The sequence below is a fragment of the Rattus norvegicus genome, chromosome 11 (assembly GCF_036323735.1).
Source record: "Rattus norvegicus strain BN/NHsdMcwi chromosome 11, GRCr8, whole genome shotgun sequence".
Classification (NCBI taxonomy): domain Eukaryota; kingdom Metazoa; phylum Chordata; class Mammalia; order Rodentia; family Muridae; genus Rattus; species Rattus norvegicus.
Window position 1 is genome coordinate 67,978,658 of NC_086029.1, and position 23,613 is coordinate 68,002,270.

At 40.9% G+C, this 23,613-nt stretch overlaps 1 non-coding gene across 1 annotated transcript; it reads left to right on the forward strand.

Annotated features, from left to right (window-relative positions):
• Positions 1-9,164: 9,164 nt before the first annotated feature.
• On the forward strand, positions 9,165-9,304 carry LOC120095743 (small nucleolar RNA SNORA48). The gene has a single exon (XR_005491535.1). It is a non-coding gene; the product is annotated as a small nucleolar RNA SNORA48 (small nucleolar RNA).
• Positions 9,305-23,613: the final 14,309 nt, after the last annotated feature.

Consider the following 23,613-nt stretch of genomic DNA (forward strand, 5'->3'; position numbering starts at 1 on the left):
GTGCTTCCAAATATGCCCAAGACACTTATAATGGGTATATGTCCTTATCTTGCTTCCTCTAATCCAGGCTTCTCAGTTTGGGGATCTCTTCATTCACTGCATTTTGGGGCCTTTAAATTATGATTAATTCACTGAAATCCAGTTTTCACACGAGACATTTTCTGGAAACAACATCATTCTATAACTCTGTAGTTACTATGGTCTCCAAATTCAATAGTTGTCTCTCCATATTCCTTCTGACCTGCTTCTAGAGTTAGAAGTCCTCATGGTTAGTGTAACTACTTAACACACCAACCCAAACCCAGTGATGTAAAGCTGGAACCCTACATACATTACTGCTTACTCCCTTTGTAGGCCGTATGGAATTCTGTTGGGTCAGGATGGATTTGCCAGGAGGCTCTTGTTTTTTTTTTTTTTTTTTTGTTTTTTTTTTTTTTTGGTTCTTTTTTTTTTTTTCCGGAGCTGGGGACCGAACCCAGGGCTTTGCGCTTCCTAGGTAAGCGCTCTACCACTGAGCTAAATCCCCAGCCGAGGCTCTTGTTTTAAGCTGTGATTAGTAGAGCAGCTTTGCTTTGTTTCTAAGGCTAGCCAGGAATTCCCTCTTCTACAGCCCTCTGACTCTTCTCTGCAATTGTTGAGAAGCAAGCCAGAGTCAAGGACAGAAATACATAAAGCCTTGCAAAGCCTGACATTTGAGCAGGCATACTATGACTCCTTCCTATATTCAGTTGATTAAAGCCCCCTACATGAATAAGCCTAAAAGTTGGGGACAAAATAACCATATCTACTACCAGATGAGGTCATTGTGGCGGTGTGGGCATAGGGAGTGATGGAGAACAGACATCCATTCAGTCACTACACCTAAGACCCAGCCACCTTCAGCTTTAAGACTTATGTCATTCTCCCCAGGTTTCTCATGACCTTTCACTGGATCGTCCAGTGACTACACTGTAGATTCTCAGTAATACATTGTTTTCTGCACTGTGTTCTTTTCAGCAAAAAGACCTACCACATTACCACCTCAGTCTTGAAGATGCCTAGGGTCTCTCTCAAGAATTTTATTTTCTTATTGGTTTTATGTGTTCCCCTTTCTGAAAGTTTATATATTCTAGCACACTGTTACTCTAGAATTAACAATTCTAATGATAATTTATCACATTTTACTGAAAAACTGTCCACTTTTCCTTTTACTTCCTTGTCCTGTCAGTGGTGACATCATTTCAGCCTAAAGCTGTCGTATTTGCGGATCTGTCCTCAGCACTCAGTACATGAATATATTAGATCTCAACAAATTTTAAGGAATGATTCTTCTATTAACCCAATATCTTTCCTGATTTTTTCCCCACTTCCAAATTCCATTCTCATTTTTAGAGAATCAACCCCTGACCAGGTTTTCTGAAAAGCTACCTTCTCTACTAGTGTCAGACTTCCTTGCTTTTCTAACCATAATCCATGCTACAATGGTCAGCATTATCAGTTAAGCTCTATCTGGGATAATTTACTTATTCAACTTGTATGTGACCATATTTCCCAGGAGCCAGTGCTTTGCATTAATGGACAGCATGATAGGATTTGGATCCAAATGTACTATTTGATATGAGTCATATCTAGCTTTATTCCTGTGTGCTTTGAGAATGTAAACTTGTTTTACATCATTTTTTCCCTCATCTACAAAAATGTGTTACTTACACTGAAGAATCTTGGAGTTGAACAAAGGAAACTGGCCATGTGTGAAATGTACTTTCCACACAGCAGAATGGTTTCTTTTCTTCACTTTTTTTGTCTCTAAGAGCTCTTCTGGTATTCAATACTTCTATGCATGGTTTAATTCTCTTTAATTATAAAATGAACCTCTCAAAGAATATCATCTATTCATTCTATATGCTGCAGGTGTCTTTCTTTATGGAAGGCGTGTGACCTAAAAGTCTTTGTATATGATGGGATTTTTGATGACACCTTGTTCTTCTAAGATTTTGAGAAAAGAAATTTTTTGTCTATCAAGAGATTCTAGTAAATCTGTTAATAACCGAGTTCCCTGGTACTTCCAGTCATTCCATTTTGCATAAAATTTTTCCTACACTGTTTAGGGATATAGTTCTCTCCTTCCAATAAAACATTTCCACAGATATCTGACATCGCTGTGTTCTTGCTCCGTGTGAGGTTTTATTTGGGTAGTTGTCATGGAGTCTTCATAACAATTCATTCATTTAACCAAACTTAATTTTGTTAATGATCAGTAGCTTTACTTGGCTTAGAGATGAAGATGTTAGAATATTCTTGTGTTAAATGTATACTATATGTGAACATCTCGCCTTGATCCTCTTTCAGAAACAGAATGAACTAGACATGTACATTTAAATCTCAGCCTGTCTATCTCTAATCTAAATATAATATCTGGCTCATGGTGACACACACACACACACACAAACACACCTTCACACACATACATACACATACATTCACACACACATACACACACATACACTCATACACACACATACACACACTCACATACATATACATACACATATACACATACACATCACCCCACACATACACACCACCCCACACACATACACACATACTCACACACACACACACACACACACACACACACACACACACACACACACACATTTCTAAAATCAAAAGCATGGGAAGCTCTGTTGCTCATGACACAGTTAGAACAAGACAGCCCTGCGAAGGAGGGTCTAATAACACTGCTAATAGAAACTGCACAGAGAGACTCCAGCTGCCCTGAGAAACAGGACATCAGGATAGGTACATAGTTGCTTTGCTTTACTCCTCCCCAGGGCACAAAGCTGGCACATCTCATCTAAAAATGCAAGTCTTATATTGTTAAGGACATTAAATTTCCTGTCTGGAGGCTCAAGCAAGCCCAGGGCACATTTGAAAATGAGTGATCACACCACTTACATCCAGTCAGTTCCAGGCTCTAGAATGAACATTTAACATATTAATATTCACATTTAATTCTTATAATACAATAAACTGTGATTATCTCCATTTTATTGATAAAGAGACTGAGGCTCAGCCAGATTTTCCCTCAGAATTATGCTAGTAATGAGCAGGCAGAGATGGATTTGGACACACGTTTTCAGCTCATTTTTACCTCTGAAGACAATCAGGGTGAGATTTACTATGTGATGTGCACTCAGTTTGTATACCCTGTAACTTGCCTTTCATTTCTAAGACAGTTCATATCATATAAAGAATAGTTACAAATTCACTACTCCTGACTGTGGAAATAACACAGTTGTTAATATACTCACCTTCCAGGCATGATGAGGACCTCATTTTGGTCTCCAGAACCCATCTTAAGAAGAAAGTCAGGTATGGTGGAACAGTATTTGTAATCTTAGCAGTGACAAGCCTCCACAAGGAAGAACAGCCTGGTCTACTGGGAAAGGTTCAGGCCAGTGAGAAACCCAGGAAGGAAATGAAAAATTGGACAAGGCCTAAGGCATGATATCCAATGTACACTTTGGTGCATACAAACTCCCTCGCTACAAACACACAATCCAACAATCCATTATTTTCTGGTTGGCTGTACTAATTTATTTGAATCTTGAATATTTTGAGTATTATCAATTTGAATGTGAATTGCTTCGTCTTTTGGGGGGAGGTGATTTCTTATTCAGAAGAATCACACTGTAATTCTCCCTCTTCAACTGCACAATAAGTCATGGGTTCTTTCTAAGTCAGGGCTGCTAGAGTTGTGCTGAAACCTTCCGATGAAAGAGCAGGAAGCAGAGACAGAAGTGTTTGCTTGACGAGCATTTCTGGATGCTAAGAATGGGTACAGAAATATATATATATATATATATATATATATATATGTATATATATGTATGTATGTATATATATGTATGTATGCGTGTATATATGTGTATATGTATATATATGTATGTATATATGTATGTATGTGTGTATATATGTGTATATGTATATATATAGCCTCACTTTACACACTTAGTACGTTAGTGAGGTTGACAGCATGGAGAACTTCTCAACAAGCACTCTCGACAGGCAACAGAAGCTGCATTGGAACCTAGAGGTGTCTGGTGCCAAATCGCACTTCTCCAACTCCTCAGTCACAAATGCCAAAGACTATTGCTGATTTCTCCAAGTTCAAGAACAGTACAGCACCAATTAATCCCCTCAGAGGACCTCCAGAGAAAGGAAAGAGATCCATACTCGGACAGAGATAATGTAAGGTGAGTTGGACTAAAGGTAACATGACTGAAGGTACCGTGTCTAGAGCCTAGAAGTTGCCAAGGTTTGACCAACAAAGAAACAATGGAGGAAAGGTGGTTTCAAACTCTAGTCTGACAAGGAAAAACCAGGCTCCTTAATAGCTACTGGTTCCTTCACCAGCCACAACGGCCCAGTGTTACTTTCACATACTTCCTCTATGTGCTGGCTCTCCTCATCTATGTCTACAATGACCCAGAAAAATGTGTCCACCATCCTCTACTCAGGAAGGCACCTCTTTAGATCATTATGGACTGATGGAAATACAGAGACGAAGTTTGGAGCAGAGACTGAAGGAAAGGCCATCCAGAGACTGCCCCACCTGGGGATCCAGTCCATATACATACAGCCACCAAAACCTGACAATATTGGTGATGCCAAGAAGTGCTTGCTGACAGGAGCCTGATATAGTTGTCTCCTGAGAGGCTCTGCCAGAGCATGACAAATACAGAGGCAGATGCTTGCAGCCAACCATTGAACTGAGAATGGGGGTCCCCAGTGGAGGAGTTAGAGAAAGGACTGAAGGGGCTAAAGGGGTTTACAACCCATAGGAAGAACAATATCAATCAACCAGTGCTCTCAGGGACTAAACCACCATCCAAAGAGTAAACATGGACAAAGCCATGGCTCCAGCTGCATATGTAGTAGAGGATGGCCTTGTTAGGCACCAATGGGAGGAGAAGCCCTTGGCCCTGTCAAGTCTCAACTCACCAGTGTAGGGGAATATCAGGGCAGGGAGGTGGGAAGGGATGGGTGGATGGGTAGGGGAACACACTCATAGAAGAAGGGGGAGGGGGATAGGATAGGGGGTTAACAGACTGGAAACAGGAAAAGGGGCTAACAGTTGAAATGTAAATAAATAAAAAAAATCCAATAATGAAAGACTCAGATTTTCTGGATTAGTTATCTATTACAGCATGATACATTACCCCAAACCTAGTGGTTTGAAATAGCAAAGTGTTTATCTTGTCATGTCTGTGGGTTAGGGGTGTGGGAATGATTAAATAATTCTAGATTACCACCCAGTTCCAAGGTCACCCACAGGGTACCATGGTCCCTCTCCATAGACACTTCTCTATATGGTTACTCTCAGGCTGCTTTCCCTACAGCATGAACCAGATTAGAAAATAAAACAAAATGAAACAAACAGCCAATGATTGAAGTGATACACCCTCCATAGGTTATTGACCACAAGGAGGAACCAACCCCACCAAAACCAGAAAATGATTTTACAAAAGCACAAATACCACAAGGGACAGGTCAATGGTAGTGGTGTATCTTTGAGGCTAGCTATCAATGTTCTTCTGTGGATTTCCCCATAGCATGTGGCCCTCCATTAAAGGCAAATATTTCCAGAAAGTATTACCATATTAAGATTTCACTGCTAGTTAACCAAATAGTTGTCATTATAGACAGGAGAAATAGATGAGAAACTGTGTATTTGTGATGGGAGGAGGCTAAGAGGCATGAAGACAATTTTTTTTCTTGGAAGCTGTAGTGAACAGCCAATATGGAAGGCTCTATTGTTGATGGTTGGGAATCTTAGAATGAAAATAAAGATGCCCCAAAGTGGGCCAGGGCCCTGTCGCTGGGCAGGTAGGAGTATAGGAGTGAGGACAGAGAGCCATTCCAGCTTCTGGTTTTGTGACTATTCAGTGCCGAGGTCTTGGTGCTGGGCATCCATGGTGCTGGTGCAGAAATTGGAAAACACAAGTGCTGTGCCTGCTGCTGGTTAATTAAATGTTGATTCCAAGGCAGCTGGTAGAATATGTGCACTATATATTATCCTCAGTTTGCTTTTCCTCTTTTTTCCCTAAATCACACATTTTAATTAACCTCCAAGCCCTTGCTGGGGCTTTGAAAGAACTTAATTGGCCTGCAGGGATCGGAATACACAACAGCTAGAAAAAGGCTATGTCTCAGTTGTTTTCACTCTAAGGACTTATAAAATTGAAATTATTGTTTTATTTCATTCTTTGAAGCCCAGAGCTACATGTGGATTCATATTTGGAAAGGCAGAAGCATTCTTGGATGCCTAAGTGAAGACTGTAAAAGGTATTTAAATAGTGTGAGTATTTCATGCACAAATCTTTTATTAACCTGGTGTCTTTGAGTTTGCAATGAATTGAACACTCCCATTTTTTTTTCCCACTGAAGCATGAAAATACAGTGGCCAAATTTGACACTTGGAGGTGGGGTGGAGGAATCTCTTGATAACAGGGACCCTTGAAGAGACTTTCAGATATCTTCAGTTTGTCAGCAAGGCTGAGAATGAGTCAATATACATATTTCACTTTCTAACCGAAAAGTTCACTCACTGAAAATCAGCGATATATAGAGGCCAAAGCTATAGGTGAATATTATTATGTTCTCTTCACAGAGGTAAGACTTCTTCAGCTAACCATAACAGTGGGAGAACTTGCTCAGTTGTTTTAGGCAGAGAAGTATAGAGAGGTAAGATCATGTGTGCTGAAAGACAAATTAGGACTAAGCTAGTCAGTATCTGAGAAGGAAGAGAAGGCTGTGAGGTAGAGGGATTCCAAGAAGAAGCAGCAAAGAAAATGAATCAAAGCCGTTCAAACAGAGCATGTTCAACAATGTCACAATTTGCAGAAATGTGAAGAAGAAAGAAGAAAAGGATAGCGAATAAGGCAGCCAGACATAATAAATGATGGGACTGTCATGTCTTCTGGGCTTTGATTTTGTGTCAAGTATTTCAAGGTCCTTTCACCCAGTAGGTAGTTAATCATTACCAGATAAAAAGACAACCTAGATTTTAGTTACTTAAAACTATGTGCTTGCTCACAATCCTGTAGGTGGGAACTTTGGACTGGACTCCCTGATGAAATTCCTGTGTTTCATTGATGTTGATGGGACTCATTTGCATGTTCTAAACAGTTGATTGATCAGCTTTGGGCAGGGTGGTCCTATGTCATCTGGTTCACATGTCTGGCAGTTGATACCTGTTTCCACAAGGCTCACATCTCCCAAGAGAGCAGACCTAGATTTGTTCTGTGATGATAAACGTGCTCCCAGTGGTCAAAGCAGAAGTTAGGTACATCTTCAAACTGGGATTTGGAAGGTGCTCACATTATTTCGCCACAGTGTGTTTGTCAAAGCAATTCACAAGGGCATCCCACATTCAAGTGATGGAGAAAACAAAGACGTAAGGACACAGGAAGGGTCATTCACTGGCAGCCATTATTTTAACAATCTCTGGTACATTCCAGCAAGGACAATCAAAGACTTGTAAAAGCATCATCTGATCATGTCATTTCATGCACATTATTAATATTTGGTCAAAATATGACCTCCTGTAATGCCACTGATTCTATTAAGTGGAGAGAATTTGAATACAAAAGCAAAGGCAGGTCAGGAAGGAAAGTGGATGGTGTTGAACACAGTCATATTAAATAAAGTAAGTCAGACGCAGAAAACAAATGTCACCTGTGTTAGAAGCGGAAGAAGCTCCTTGCTAGTGTCTGTTGTTGACATGAACACAGACTCACAAAGGTCCTCAATGCCCCAGACTCATGGGTTTGGCAAAGATTTCCTCATGTCAGGTTTTGAGAAATGGCAAAGCCCTTCCCTGATTCTCTGTGCAGATGCTGGCAGTGTATGCAGAAAATGTGAACCCCAGCTTACTCCTCTCAGATGTTTACAGCTAAGTCTGCTCCCCTACAGGGATCCCCTACTAGCTAAACCTGCTTCCTTCCTCAGCTGTATATAATAACCTCGCCTTTTAAAGCTGTAAACAATCCAGCTCCTTGATTCAGATAAAATGAACCCTGAGTTTCTGACTTGTTGGTGCATCTCCATCACAGTGCATGGACCACCCAATCTCAACCTTTCTCTCTCTCTCTCCCCCTCACTCTCCCTCTCCTCTTTCCCTCCCACTCTCCCTCTCCTCCTCCCCTTCCCCTTCCTCCCTCCCTGCTTCTCCCACCCTCCCTCCTCTCTCTCTCTCTCTGTCTCTGCCTCTCTGTCTGTCTCTCTCTGTGTGTGTGTGTGTGTGTGTGTGTGTGTGTGTGCGTGTGTGCATGTGTGTGTGTTTTGAGGTTAAGGAGGTTGGTAACAGTATATATATATATACATATATATATATGTGCATATATATATATGACATGAAAAACAGAAGAGAACAAATATTTTAGGAACAAAACAGGAACAGAAGAAGTATGCAGAGGAATAATAATAAAGTAACATACAAATATATATATTTGTTCATATATACACATACATGCATGTATACACACACATATATATATATCTCCTTAGTGAAGCTTAATGCTACCTTATATTCTAGTTTAGTTTCATTATGTTGCTGTGGTGAAACAGCCCAACAAAGCAACATAGGAGAGTAAAGTGTTTGTTTAGTTGTTTAGGTTACAATTCAAGTCACTGTTCATTATTTTAGGAAAACCAAGGCAGGAATCAAGGTGCTAGTCACTGCACATCCAAAGAACAGAGATAAACAAATGCATGCAAAATGGTTGCCTGCACAGTTCCCTTTCTTTTCTATGTAGTTCAGAAACCTCTGCTGAGTAAACATGTGACACTGCCTACCATGGAATGGGGCTTCCTACATCAATTAACAATCAAGACAATCTCCCACAGACATCACACAGATTGATCTGGTAAAGATAATTACACTCCACCCAGGCCTTCGTAGAATGTCTTCAGGCAAGTGACAATTTAGGACCTCACCAATGGGCTCTGGGGACCTCCCTACTCCTCCCAATGTCTACTTCTGTCAGAACAGGAAGGCCAGCCTTGCTTCTGGTCCTAAAGTATCTCTCAGGTAGAGGCACGTGCACCTTTGTACTACTTAAGACTCTCTTTTTAGGTGATTCTAAGTTGTCGAAAGTTGAGATTAAAATAATGTACCCCACCCCACAGTGGTCAAAGAAATACCTTATTGACGGTGTTGCTCTTGTAACCATCAGGGGCAACAGATGACAGTCCTGTGTTCATCCTAGCTTGATGCCTGACTTGCTGCCCAAAGCTGTTTTAAGCCTAGGACACATAAAAATCAAATCAAATCCAGGCTGTAAGAGGAAGACAGACAGGAACCTGTATTCCACCATGCAACACAGTGTGGGAGAAGAAAGATGCCCACAGACCTCTGAGTTCTCCAACCCACAGGGATGGCAGTCCATAGACACACAGAGTCCCGCCCACTACCACCTGATGCAGCAGTGGAGGAGGAAGACAGAGAGATGTGCGGACTACCATGCCACCTATCTTCCTGCATGGTGCACTGCACAGCCATGTGAGCCTTAGAAACCTGCTTACCTCCACGCTATCCTCGTAGAACAGATGGAAGATGTCATCCATGGCCCACCAACTGCGTGGCCAGCCTACGGAGGGAGCCATCACAGGGTGCAAATATGTGGTGGTTAGATGGGAGACAAAGAGAAGTGGAGCAGCTTGAACATTATGAAGAGAGATGAAACTAAAGGCGAGTAGAGGAGTAGCGCGTTATAAGTGGCCAGCACCACCACTTGGAGCTATGGTGAGGTCCCAGCCCGAGCTGTTACTGAGGGCCATGTCTGAGTCTGTGGCCACACAGTAGCAGAGGTCAATGTTGATGTTGGTGGCTCATATTACCACTAGAGAACATGGGAACATCCCCGGTCAGGGCAGCCTTTGGGGACTACTTGGATGTTCAGGGGCTGAACAGCTCTGTCCCTGCCCCTCACTGACACTGCACTCTGGAAAGCTGGCCCCTTCTCTCACCAGCAGCAGCACTTCTGAGAGGAGGCCCTGCACATCGCCCAGACAGCACAGTGGAGCTTGTCCTGATGATTGGGGTGTGGGTGAGCCAAACGGAGGGCATGAGTGTGGGAGAGCTGACGTCACCACTCATCTTCTATGAGGCGACATGGGCACAGAGTTGATGCCCTCCTCACCTCCCACAGTTTGGAAAGCTGCCCAGAACACTCAGGAAAGTGCACTCTGCACCTCTCTTGGACAGCACAGCAGAGGTGACCCTGGTGATTAGCTACCAAGAACAAGAGCCCAGGAGAACGGTCCCTCCCACTTGCCTGCCTGGAGAAGTCATGAGGGTGCAGGAGTGATGTCGCTCTCCTCTAGCCACTCTCCACTGTCCTGAAACACATGATTTAAATGCCTTTATGTCAGCTTCCAATTTGGAACAGAATTCTCTTTTGATCAAGGAGTCACAAATCCCAGCGAATCAGTTCACAGGAACGTGAACGTTTCAGGAAATTTCTTTCCAAAGAAGAGACAAGTTTCTCTTAGGTTTAAGAAGGTTAGCTGATCTTCTTTTACTTTTTCTTTCTTATTTGGGGGGGGGTATTTTATTTATTTATATTTCAAATGTTTTCCCCTCTCCTTGTTTCCCCTCTGGAAACCCCTACTCCATCCTCCCTCCCCCTGCTTCTAATAGGTGCTCGCCCACCCACCCACCCACTCCTTCCTGCCTCCCTGCCTTGGCATTCACACTGGGGCATCCACCCTTCATAGAACCAAGGGCCTCTCCTCCCATTGATGCCAGATAAGGCCATCCTCAGCTACATATGTGGCTGGAACCAGTGTCCCTCCATGTGTACTCTTTAGATGGTAGCTTAGTCCCTGGGAGCTCTGGGGGTTCTGGTTGGTTGATATTGTTGTTCTTCCTATGGGGTTGCAAATCCCTTCAGTTCCTTCAGTCCTTTCTCTAACTCCTCCACTGGGGTTCCTGTGCTCAGTCTAATGGTTGGCTGTGAGCATTTTTTTATTGTTAGCAATTTGGAAAACTAGCAAGGAATTATCTTTATCACTCCTGTGCCTCCGTTTAGTGCCTATCCAGCCTTCCACTCAGGCTGTTGAATCACCTCTCTATTTCACTTAAGGAAAAGGTACATAAACCTGGGCAGTGGCTTTGTTTCTACCTCATAAAATCACTTACTTTAATTATGAAAGCATTTGTGTCTCCTTATAACTTAAGCATCTAAGATGCTGCACATTAAACCTTTGCACAGCCTTAACATAAAACCATGAATTCCCACTTTCCTAACTTTTCTCTTCCTCAAACCCGTCCCTAAGATGATGTCTGCTGACATTGGTCTACACTGAGAAAAGAGATATGTCATCAGAATCAGGGCTGCTGCTCTATGAACTCCATATGACTAGACGAAAGATAGAGCTTCCTGTACCATAATTCAATGAATTCTTGCCACACTACCATGGGATAGATGTAATACTAACTCCACATCAAACAGCTGTTAATAGTGGAATTCAGATTTTACGGTTTGAAAACTTCTGTATTCTTTGTGCACCTGTCTTAGTCGTTTTGGTTACTATGACAAATATCCTCAATGGGTTTGCTCTATTAGAAAACAGATATTTATTATTGACACAGTCCTGGAGGTTGAGGAATCCAAGATTCAGTGCCTGAACCTCAAGTTCATAGACACCACCTTATCTTTTCAGCTCATAAGAGATAAGAGTTCTCCAAGGTCCCTTTACATGGGCACTAATTCCTTTATGATTAGTCAGCTGTTCCTACCCCACACCGCAACCACCCCGCAGAATCATCATCTCCAAATACTATCCTTTCGGGAATAGCATTCTAACATTTGAATTTGGGGGAAAGTATGCTTTTAATTCGTTATAACTTTCGATTTCTGTGCTTGCCTCCCAAGACATATTTAAAGCAAAAATTACCTTTAAAATATTGTTTATTCTGGTTTGTCTTCTCTTTTACTTGCCTGTTTGTTTTCTAAACAAACAGAGAGGGGGTGGAGTTTGATAGATAAAGATGTGGGGAGGACCTAGAAGGAGATGGGGAGGGAGAACCGTGATCAGAATAAATGGTCTGAATTTTCAATTAAAAATTTAAAATAAATAAAATGATAGTAGACTCATATGTAATTATAATAAATATTGCTTGGAATTCTGTATCATTTTAATGTGTATTCTACACTAATATACTGCAAACCATAGTATAATATCAAAACCAAGATATCAACATCAGTTCTTTTATGAGGGGACCCTTCCTGTAGCAAGGCTATTGTTTTATATCCCTCTACTACAGTCTCCTCCTTTTCACTCTCTAATGTCTACTACATGCAACCCTATTGTACATCTATTCCTTTTGATATTTGAATAATGTTACATAGGTAAAATCATTCCATTTCTTATCCTTTATGTTCAGCATGCAGATTTTGTCTACTTTTTATTATTGCTGAATAATATTCTATGATCATTGTTGACTTAACCATTTCCTGATTTAAGAACATTGAGGAGGTTTCTGAATTATTAGCTATGAAAAACTATCCTGCTGTGAATATTTATTATTATTCTTGTGTTTGTGAGCATAGACTTTTATTTCTCTGAGTAAATGCCCAAGAGTGCAATTACATTTTTGTTTGATAATTGTATGGTTGGTTTCTTTAAAGGCTTACAGGTTCTATTTCAGCATTGGTGTTTCATTTGTACTCCGACAAATAGTGCAAACATTGCACTTTGTGACTCATATTTTTGTCATTCTGGTGAATATATGCATATATAGTATTGAAGCATAAATTTGCATTTCTCTGTTAGTTAATGATATTTAACATTGTGTGTGTGAGTGCATGCATTCATATGCGTATGCATGTTGCATATGGACACCCCCTCAGTGAAGTGTTTCTCCCTATTTATGGCTTACATTCTCAAGCAATTGTTTATTTTACTATGGAGTGTTGAGAATTCTTTATGTATTTTAAATATCAACTGTTTCCTAGCCGGATGGTTTGAAAATATTTCTATTCAAACTATGGCTTCTTTTTTTTTTAACTTATAAAGCCTTTAGTGAAATAAAAGTTTTTAATTTTGATGGTAATCCATTTGCCTATATTATCTTTTTATACAAAGTATAAGCACTCTCTGGCCATGCTACACACTCAAATTGTTTTTGTGAAGGTTTTAGAGCTAATGTTTTGCATTTACATTCATGATCTACCTTTAGTGGGGTTGTTTTGGTTCTTGTTTTTTGTTTGGGGGGATTGTTTTGTTTATCTTTTAGCAAAGGATGCCTGTCTATAAGAGCAACAGTTGCTGAAATTTTTATTGGATTTCTTTGCACTGTTCTCAAACATAAGTTGAGCAGGTGGCTGAAGACAATAATTGAAAAGAAAGAGAAGAAAACCACTCTTCATGTGTATGTTGGGAGGGAAAAAGCCATCCAGTAGGGAAAGCCTGTATGTGGTAAACACTTATCAGAGTTCACAAAAATGGTGGTGAGAACATATCGCCCCACTTTCTCCATAGAGAAACAGACATAACAACACTACAAAGACTGATTGCCTTTTTTTGGGACCCCAGAAACCACTTAATGATGCAAAGGCTGCATCTAAATGTTCAAAAAGAAGCACATCTACACAAGCAGAATATTCGTTGCATCTCTTTATCATAACCCTTCCCCCCAGATAGCACAGTACAGTCCAATCAGGTGGTAACTCCTAATTCTATGTGGTGATTTGAATGAGAATGGTGCCCATAGGATCATATGTTTGAATACTTGGTCTGCAGTTGGTGAAACTATTTGGAAAGGATTAAAAGACATGTATTTTTGGAAGAGGTGTGTTATAAGGGCTTTGGGGTATCAAAAGCCCAAACCACTCACAGTAAGACCTCTCTGCTTCCTGTTTGTAGATCCAAATGCAAATTCTCAGCAACTACACCAGTGCCATGCCTCCTGCCTGCTGTCTGCCACACTATCCTCCATAATGGCCATGGATTATAACCCTCTGGAACTGTAAGCATCAATAAGTGTTTTCTTTCAAACTTGTCTTGGCCATGGCATCTTATCATAACAAGAGAAAAGTAACTGAGGCATTCTGTATTAGAGAATACAGCTCCAATGTTTTTCCTTTCCAAGAGGCTGTTTGAAATATTTTCCACTTAATGTGCCATAGAGAACTGATGAGAACTGTCAGAGATCATCTGCCCAAAACCTGTGGAGAAAGAAGCCAACCAAAACAAACTCTTTATAGAATCAGGGAGACAATATTACTACATAATAATATTATGGAGAAAAGTGATTATGAACTCACATGATAGAAACAAAGGGAAAAAACCTTTAAGTTAGAAAAAGATATATTCTCAGAAGATGTTGAAAGGTCCCCCCAGAACCTTTTTGTGGGATTCCCAGCATAATTATTTTCTGAATAAAGTCTATTATTAATTACTTAGAAAGTTAACTATTTTTTAAAAAATCTAAACTTCAATAAACAATCACAAGATTTACAAGTGCAAGGGTCATAGACAAATCAAAGAGAATAAAAAAGGTCTTCAGAAATTATTGGATATACAATTTACAAACCACATGAAGCTCAAGGAAAAGAAAGATCAAAGTGTGGATGCTTCAGTACTTCTTAGAAGGGAGAACAAAATACTCACAGGAGGAAATACGGAGACAAAGTTTGGAGCAGAGACTAAAGGAAAGACCATCTGGAGATTGTCACACATGGAATCCATCCCATGCAGTCATCAAACCCAGTCACTATTAAGGATGCCAAGAGGTGCATGCTGACAGTAGCCTGATATAGATGTCTCCTGAGAGGCTCTGCCAGAGCCTGAGAAATACAGAGGTGGATACTTGAAGCCAACCATTAGACTGAGAACAGAGTCCCCAATGGAGGAGTTAGAGAAAGGACTGAGGTAGCTGAGGGGGTTTGCAACATCATAGGTAGAACAACAATATCAACCAGCCAGACCCCACCCAGAGCTCCCAGGGACCAAACCATCAACCAAAGAGTACACATGGAAGGACCCATGGCTCCAACTGCATATGTAGGAGAGGATGGCCTTGTTGGTCATCAATGGTAGGAGAAACCTTTGGTCCTGTGAAGGCTCAATATCCCAGTGTAGGGTAATGCCAGGTCTGGGAGGCTGGAGGAAGTGAGTGTGTGGGTGGGGGAGCACCCTCACAGAGACAGGGGTGGGGGATGGGATAGAGGGTTTCTGGAGGGGAAACTGGGAAAGGGGATAATATTTGAAATGTAGATAAAGAAATTATCTAATAAAAATGGAAAAAGAAATTATTCTTGAAGAAATAAGGACTTGGAGGTAACATGATGGCCTAGAAGCTACCTTTGCAAACACCAAAGAGAAAAGTCAAGAATGGGGTGACAAAAACCACTGCAATGTACAGAGAAAAAATGGTGACAAACAGAATGAATGAAGACATGCTGGACCTGCCTCAAGCCATGCTTCCTTCCAACAGATCTAAGGAAAACAGAAGCCTCATTCAAAAAGAAAATCAAGTGACCGTGATACAAGCAAATTAGCAGCCAGAGGACAAGTCTGCAGCCTCAAACCCAACCTCATGTTTTGAGGAAACAGTGATTTCTCAGGCAGAAGGGCCAGCAGTGATAAGGAATTCTAACCTGTCACATTATATATGTTGGAAGGCAAGGACCATGTACAGTCTTGAGAGAGAACATGCTGTTTGTTGTTGAGATGCATGTTGTGTTTCAAGAACAGAGGACAGCCATAACTCATTGAATTTGACTTTATCCTTTCACAGTTCCAAGACAAAAGACAGGCATGGGAAGCAATAAAGAGTTGGAAAGCCGGACGCTATCAAACTGAAATTTTCAGCTCAGATGGTGGCCACACAGGGAAAGGTATTCTTCCTTTGGTGGTTGGAAGCAGATCTCTTCAATTAATATTCACCCTACAGCTGAACTGAACTGCACCTGAGGCCATCCTCCGTAGCCTCTATCTGCTATTCACTGCTACAGAGTCCAAGAACTGAAGAACTTAAGTTTTATCTATATTTGCAACTGCATCATTTTAACAGGTCAATCCATATTTCAGGAGAATTATGGAGACCGGTCATTTCATTCATATAAATTCATATAAATGTCACTACTCTGATTTCTTCTCACATTCCTAATACTCTCCTCAAGCTAGAACATTAGCCACAGTATGAAGGTACAATCTAGAGAGTCTTTGGAATGTAGGATGTTCTATTACAAAACTGCAAAACTAAGGCCCTTGCTACCCAAACGGAAACTGCTGAAATGAAGACAACTCTGGTGAACATAAGGTCCTCATCCAACACAGGATCATCAGGTTGGCATCAGACACTCAGTATCAATGCCAGCATAAGCTACAGGGAAGCCAAGAATCCATAAGTTTGACTGACTCTTCTTTTCATGTATCTCTTTCAGTTACCTTTCTATTCTTGGGAAGAGACATGACCAAGGCAACTTACTAAACAAAGCATTTGATTCGGGGCTCACATTTCCAATGGATGAGTCCATGATCATCATGGTAGGAAGTAAGGCAGCAGGCAGGCAGACATAGAACTGGAGCAGTAGCTGAGAACTGACATCCGATCTATGATCACAAGACAGGGAGAGCTAACTGCAATGGCATGAGCTTTGGAAGCCCACCCTCAGTGATGCCCCTTCTCCAACAAGACCACACCTCTGAATCCTTCCCAAACAGTTCTATCAACTGGGATCAAACATATGAACCTAAGGAGGCTATTGTTATTTAAACCAACATAGCTACTATTACATTTAACATGGAGGTTCCCTGAAAATATACAACTTTCATATGACTGAACTATAAAATATCTGGACATATATACAAAGGGCCTAAGTCAATATACCACAGAGATAACTGCACTTGAATGTATATTGCTTTAGTAGTCACACTTAGTGGAGAAATGGGAAGTTTATCTAAAGATGAAAGGGCAAAGAAAATGTACACATAATAGAACTTTATTCAGATGTAAAGAAAGAAAAATGTAATCATGACAATTGCAAAAAATGGATGGAATGGGAGATCATTATGTTAAGTGAGATAAGCCACACTCAGAAAAAAAATCTGTTTTTTTAAATAACATGTCTAGATTGAAGTGTCTGTGTGTGTGTGTGTGTGTGTGTGTGTGTGTGTGTGTGTGTGTATGTGTTGTGAAGAAAGAAAGGGAAACCATAAGAGGAAGACGAACTCTTAAAGGAGAAGAGGAGGGAAAATAGAAAGTAATGGGATACACATAAATACAGGCTGATGGAGGTTGGGACTCTCTAAGGGTGGGTAGGGGACAAGTGGAGATGGAAAAGCCCTGGGGGAGGGGATGAATCAGAGCAAAGGGAAATCATATATGTGTATGAAAATATCACAAATATCCATTACTGTATTTGTTAACTTAAAAGGAAATTTAATGTGTTTCCAAATTGAGACATGATAAATTCTGCTATTGTGGAAGTTCGGAAGGACTGAGACCTGGAAAGGAAATGTGGTTTGGTGCCAGCACTTAGAGAGCCATGATACTAGAGTCTGACATTTATTTAGTCTAAGATCTGTCTCAGGCAGTTTTGTTTCATTGGCACTGTGATAACCTGAGTGAGTCTTGACTTCTGGTTGTTCACAGTCTTGAGCAATTTTCTTCCTCTAATGATTTTGGCTGTGGCACTTGCTAACCACCTTTGGTTAGTGAAAGCATGACACGAACAGAAGCTTAATTCTCTGAAGTACCTGGCTTGAATCCCCTGGGAAGCCATTACCATCCAGAAAGAAACAAAAAATGCCACGTGGAAGGGCACACTGCTCTCTCCTTTGGAGAGCCAGTTAAGTAAGATATCCTGGGTCCTTCATACCCTAGTCAGTCTGTCATGAGTTGTCCAAGGCATAATATGTCTAGATTAAAGTGTGTGTGTGTGTGTGTGTGTGTGTGTGTGTGTGTGTGTGTGTGTGTGTGTGGTGAAGAAAGGGAATAAAGTTCCTTTATGTGTACTTATCACACTTTCTTTACCGTTGATCAACAAGAGAAGTTCCCAAATGGTCCAACTCAAACTACAAGAGTATTTTGGTAAAAGACAAAACATACCTGATTCACAAGTATGCAAACTCCTTGAGGACAGGGCTTGGCTCCTATGTGTCTGGGTGAGCCATCTGGGTGAGCCATCTGACGGTCACTGCTCTGTAGCAGTGAGGGAAGATATACAGCTACCTGGCGAAGTTAAGAACACGTAACAGAGTCAGAGGTTGTCCATGGGGACAGATGTGCAGGAGGCTTCTAGAAAGCCCTTGAATATAGTGTGGGATCACTGGGAGCAAAGCTCACATGGCCACAAACAGTAGTCGATTGTTGGCTAATTCAAAACCTCTCTCAGCTCTATGTTCTCTCAGATGTCGAGGTTCCAGTTTGCATATTATATCTCAATTTAAAAATGCATTTTCACCGAGAGGAAGTAACGTTAAAATGAACAACTTTATGATCCATTTCACTGTGCTCCTTTGCAGTGTGGTTAACAATGCATTTTAATAAGCAGGAGGCTGTGGATTTGCTGTCCGCTCAAGTAAACGAGACTCTGTGCTCATCTCTAGCCTTTACTGTGATTGCTTTTTATTTATTCTTGAAAGCTTCCTGGATCCCAGCTCACTGTTCAGTTGTGAATCATATCTGCTCGATATGGAGCCGTTATTTTAATTTCCAGATTCTGGAGCTCCATTCTTTCTGCAATTCATTTCACTCCGCCTTTTCTCACTTTGGTTTCATTAAACGTAATTTATGCCAGTTTTCCTGTACCTGCTAGAAATCATTTAATGGTGGGTTTCTTGTCTTCCCTATCTGTGTTCCCCACTCCAATTCTCATTAGACAAATCTTCTTTGGACATGTATGATAAATTCATGCTTTCTAATGATTTATTTCATCCATGAGTACCTTGAGGCTTTGGGGGCAAAAAATATATATTTCTACAACCCCCTAGATGAATAACTTAAGGCGAATTAAATTACCAATGCCTTGTAGGAATATAAGGTAATGAGGGACCACTTTATTCTGTCCTGTTTTTCAAAATAATAGGCATCCAAAACAAGAAAACATATATCTAGGATGACACATTGCTAATCTGGAATGGAACTGAGGAGAAGCTTGAAAATGAATATGAATTGCATGGTGTAAAATCATGTGCTATGAAATAGTAGCTCCCTTTTGGGTACTATTACAAATCCTGTTCTGGGTCGCTGGTTCTCAAATACCTTTTATATCTTCCCCTCATAGCAATCATGACTTACTCTGCCCTTCATTTACCTTCACTGTCCCTCCAACGGATACACAATGCAGCCTTCTAGAATTTGAGTTTATCTGAAAGTGAGAGGAGTCTGATGATGAATTTCCAAACCCTCTTAAACTGTTGTGAATTTCTTTGGAGCAAAGCTTTCCTGGACCAACTGGATTCTTCTGTTATCAGAAAGATTTTTAAAACTAGGAGAAGCAAGCATATGGGACCAGTGTTTTATTATGAACGACAGGCTAGCCCCTTGTAAGGATCGATGCTCTGAGTACACTGTATATATTCTTAGCCTAAGCTAACTGGAGTCTTGGTTAATTTCTTCTGACCAGCCATCTGCTCTAAGTACACATAAATGTCTATTAAAACGTGTGCTGGTGAAATTGGTCTGTGAAAAATAGAACTCAGCTAAGGGACTTCTTTCTTCCTTCCTTCCTTTCTTTCTTCTGTCCATCCTTCCCTCCCTCCTTCCTTCTTTCCCTCTCTCTCTTTCTTTCTTTATTTTTCTTCTTTCTTCTTTCTTTCCATCCTAAATGTTGTCCCCCTCATGATTCCCTCTCGCAGAGTTCCTCCCCCGTTCCTCATCCCTTTCACCTTTGAGAGAACAGCCCTCATACCCCAGTATCCCCCTTCCTAGTGCATTAAGTTTCTGCAGGATTCGGCACATCCTCTCCCCCGAGACCAAATGTGGCATCACTCTGCTACGCATATGCTGGGGGCCTTGGAACAGTCTGTGTATGCTCTTGGGTTGGTGGCTTGATCTCTGGAAGCTCCCAGGGGCCCAGGTTACTTGACACTGTTGTTCTTCCTGAGGGGTTACCATCTCATCGAGGGCTTTCAATACTTCCCCTAACTCTTCCACAGGGATCTCTGACCTCCGTCCAGTTTGTCTGTGGGTATCTACAATCTGTCTCAGTCAGCTGCTGGGTGGAGCCTCTCAGAGGGTTGCTACGTTAGGTTCCTGTCTGCAGGTACAACATAATATCACTAATAGTGTGAGGGATTGGTGCCTCCCCATGGGATGGGTCTCAAAACGAGCCAATCACTGTTCAGCCACTCCTTCAGTCTCTGGTCCACCTTTGTCCCTGCATTTCTTTTAGATGGGACCAATTTTGGATCAGAAGGTTTGTAGGTGGTTTGGTGTCCCCATCCCCCCACTGTGGGTCCTGTCTGGAGGTGGTCTCTACATGTTTGATATTCCAACTGTTGGGCACTTCTGCTAAGGACACCTCCATTGACCCTTGGGAACCTCCCTCATCTCAGGTCTCTGGGACTTCTTAGAGAATTCCCCCATCTCTGAGCCCTGGCATGTGCATATTTCCATCCATTCTGCCTTTCCCCATGCCTGATCCTGCTTCCCTATTCTCCATTCCCCTATTCCCCTCAGCCACCCAGGTCCCTCCATCATTCTGCCTCCCTTGACTATTTTGTTCCTACAGCTAAGCGGGATTCAGGCATGTTCACTCGGGCTTTCCTTCTTGTTCAAATTCTTGTTTAAATCAGGGTATATCATGAGTGTTCTGAACTTTTTGGCTAGTATCCATTTATCCGTGAGTACATACCATTCAAGTCCTTTTAGCACTGGGTTATCTCACTCAGGATGATATTTTCTAGTGCCATACATTTGCCTGCAAAATTCATGATGTCCTTGTTTTTAATAGATGGATAGTATTTCATTGTGTAAATGTACCACATATTCTATATCCGTTTCTTTCTGGCTATTATGAATAAATCTGCTATGAACATAATGGAGCACATGTCCTTGGGGTATGGTGGAGAATCTTTTGGGTATATGCCTAGGAATGACTTCAATTACTTATGTTTTTATGACTAACCATGTCCTTAAGACACCTAGACTCTCATTCTGTGGCTTGGATGCTCCATTCAAAAACTCAGAATATATATTCACTCCCTTTCAGACAAGGATAGTTCATTTTTAAGAAAGAGAACTCTGATTTGCATCACCGAGTCTTTAGGAACTGACAAGAGTTGGCTTGTAAAATGCCAGAGAGAGGTAACAACCCAAGAAGAGAGATAGAAAGGCACAAAGGCTGTGTGTGTGTGTGTGTGTGTGTGTGTGTGTGTATGTGTGTTTATCCATAACTATATGATTGTACCACAAAGCAAAAATGTTAAAATAATATAGGTGCATTAAACACCAGGATAAGAGGTTTTTTCATGTATCAGTGCTTGTCATGAAGCTTCTTTGTAGAGTGTACTATGATTAACACAGAGAATCCTGGTCCAAATGCAGGGAGTAAGTGTCTGTGAAGTGCTCATCCCTAAAGCAAACATACATATCATAGCCTCACATCACAGCTCAGGGAACCTCAGGGGATAGAGGGCAGAAAGAGTATAAAGACAGCGGCTGGGGAGGACTGAAGAGGGAACACGTTTTCTGGATGTCGTAACACTGCTTGCAACATCTACTCACAGCAGCCATGCTTGATACATAAAACCCAGACAGTATTCAGTCAACCAGCACACACATGCACGCACACACGCACGCACGCACGCACTCATCACAAATGGGAGACAGGCACACAAGTCACTATACCTCGTTGAGACTATTGATGACACTGTCTGGCAGAGGAGAGGGAGACTCAATTGTCTTAAGGATGTAATGGGTGACCTCAGATCCATGAGGCAGCACTAATTGAACTTACTAGGTCACAAAAGAAAGAAAGAATGAAATGAGGAAAAGAGAAAAAAAATCATGAAGTTAGGAGAGAGACATTGGGGGACGTGGGAGAGTTAAAGGGCAGAAATTGGAAGTGGATTTGATTGAAATGCATTGTGGATATCTATGAAATTCTCTAAGAATAGATATAAATATTACATGACCCCCCAAAAGTGTCATCATTCCTCAACACACACACACACACACACACACACACACACACACACACACACACACAGAAGCATCTTGGACATATTTTAGAAAAGTTGAGTGTTAGAGAGCAATGTATGAAGTATTCACCCAATGCGTCATTGCTAGATTATAGTTAAAAGAGACAAGCTATATGATGCATTCCTCCAGGTTCCTGAACTTCTATTCTCATTTCTAATAAGCTCATGACGATGATGCCCACACCAGGTCTCTGCAGCTATCTATCAGAAAGCTCTTTTTATAGTAAATGCTATGCCATGTAGCTGCTATTAAATATTTACCTAATGAACAGTTTGACTTGAGTAGCATCCATAAAAGCTTTTGCTTATCATTGTGTGTACTCTGACTTCAGTAGCACCTATAAGAGCTGCTGTCTATCATTGTGTGCACTTTGTTGCTTACTATTTCTTAGGCAAGGTGAAGTAAAAAAATCATAATCTAGGAATTTGGTACCAGGAAAACAATCCAGTGTGTGAAGTTATGAATTTTTTTTCTGGAAGTTCTGTAATATTGTGTCTGGGCCAGTAGGCAGCCTCGAGCTAAAAGGAATGTCTTGGTGAAATAGAGGTCTCATCTTGATTCTGGATAAAATGCTTCTTACCCCTCTACAGTTTTAAGTCACAGTTTTATGTATACATATTTAGATCATAGACCATTCCTTTTAGACAGAGACAAAACGGAATAAGAAGTATGGAAGGGCAGGAAGCAGCTTCTGAGCACAGACTACCAAATAGTCAACATATTAAGAAATTCCAGCGAGGTATTAGTGTTAAAATATGAGCATGTCTCTGCATCTGACCTAACCCCATTCCCTTGCTTTATTAAGTGTGCTATAATAAATACCAATAATAACTTCAGAGAGAATATAACTTGGAAGAAAAGTCTAATAATCCTTATGATTGTCATTGATAACAAATCAATACATTCTTTACCTTTTGGAGAAAAAAACCATTTCTGGGCAGAGTGGGAAGCTTTAACATGTAATCTGTGATACACTGCAAAGAAGGCTGCAGTTGCTGGCTGAAGGGAATTGCTCCTCAACTGCAGCATTGTATCTAAGTCTATGATGTCTGTTTTATTTATGCTGAAACACTAGAATTGTTTAGTTTCCCCAGATTTGGAACATCAAGCATCAATTTCTTTTTCTGCCTTGGAGATAAAGGTAGATGTTTATGGTAATACCATGGACAGAGTCACAGCATCATCTCATCTCTCCTTGCCCCAGGAGCACAGTCATCTCCAGATGAAAAAAATGAAACACAAAACAACACAACACAACAGTATGCGACTTTCAATAATAGCAGTTAGACAGAATAGATGCATATTATACAGAATAGATGCATATTATACAGAATATATACATGTTATACAGAATACATACATGTCTTCTTATTCTCAAGATACCAAAAATTACTTCTTGGCTACTA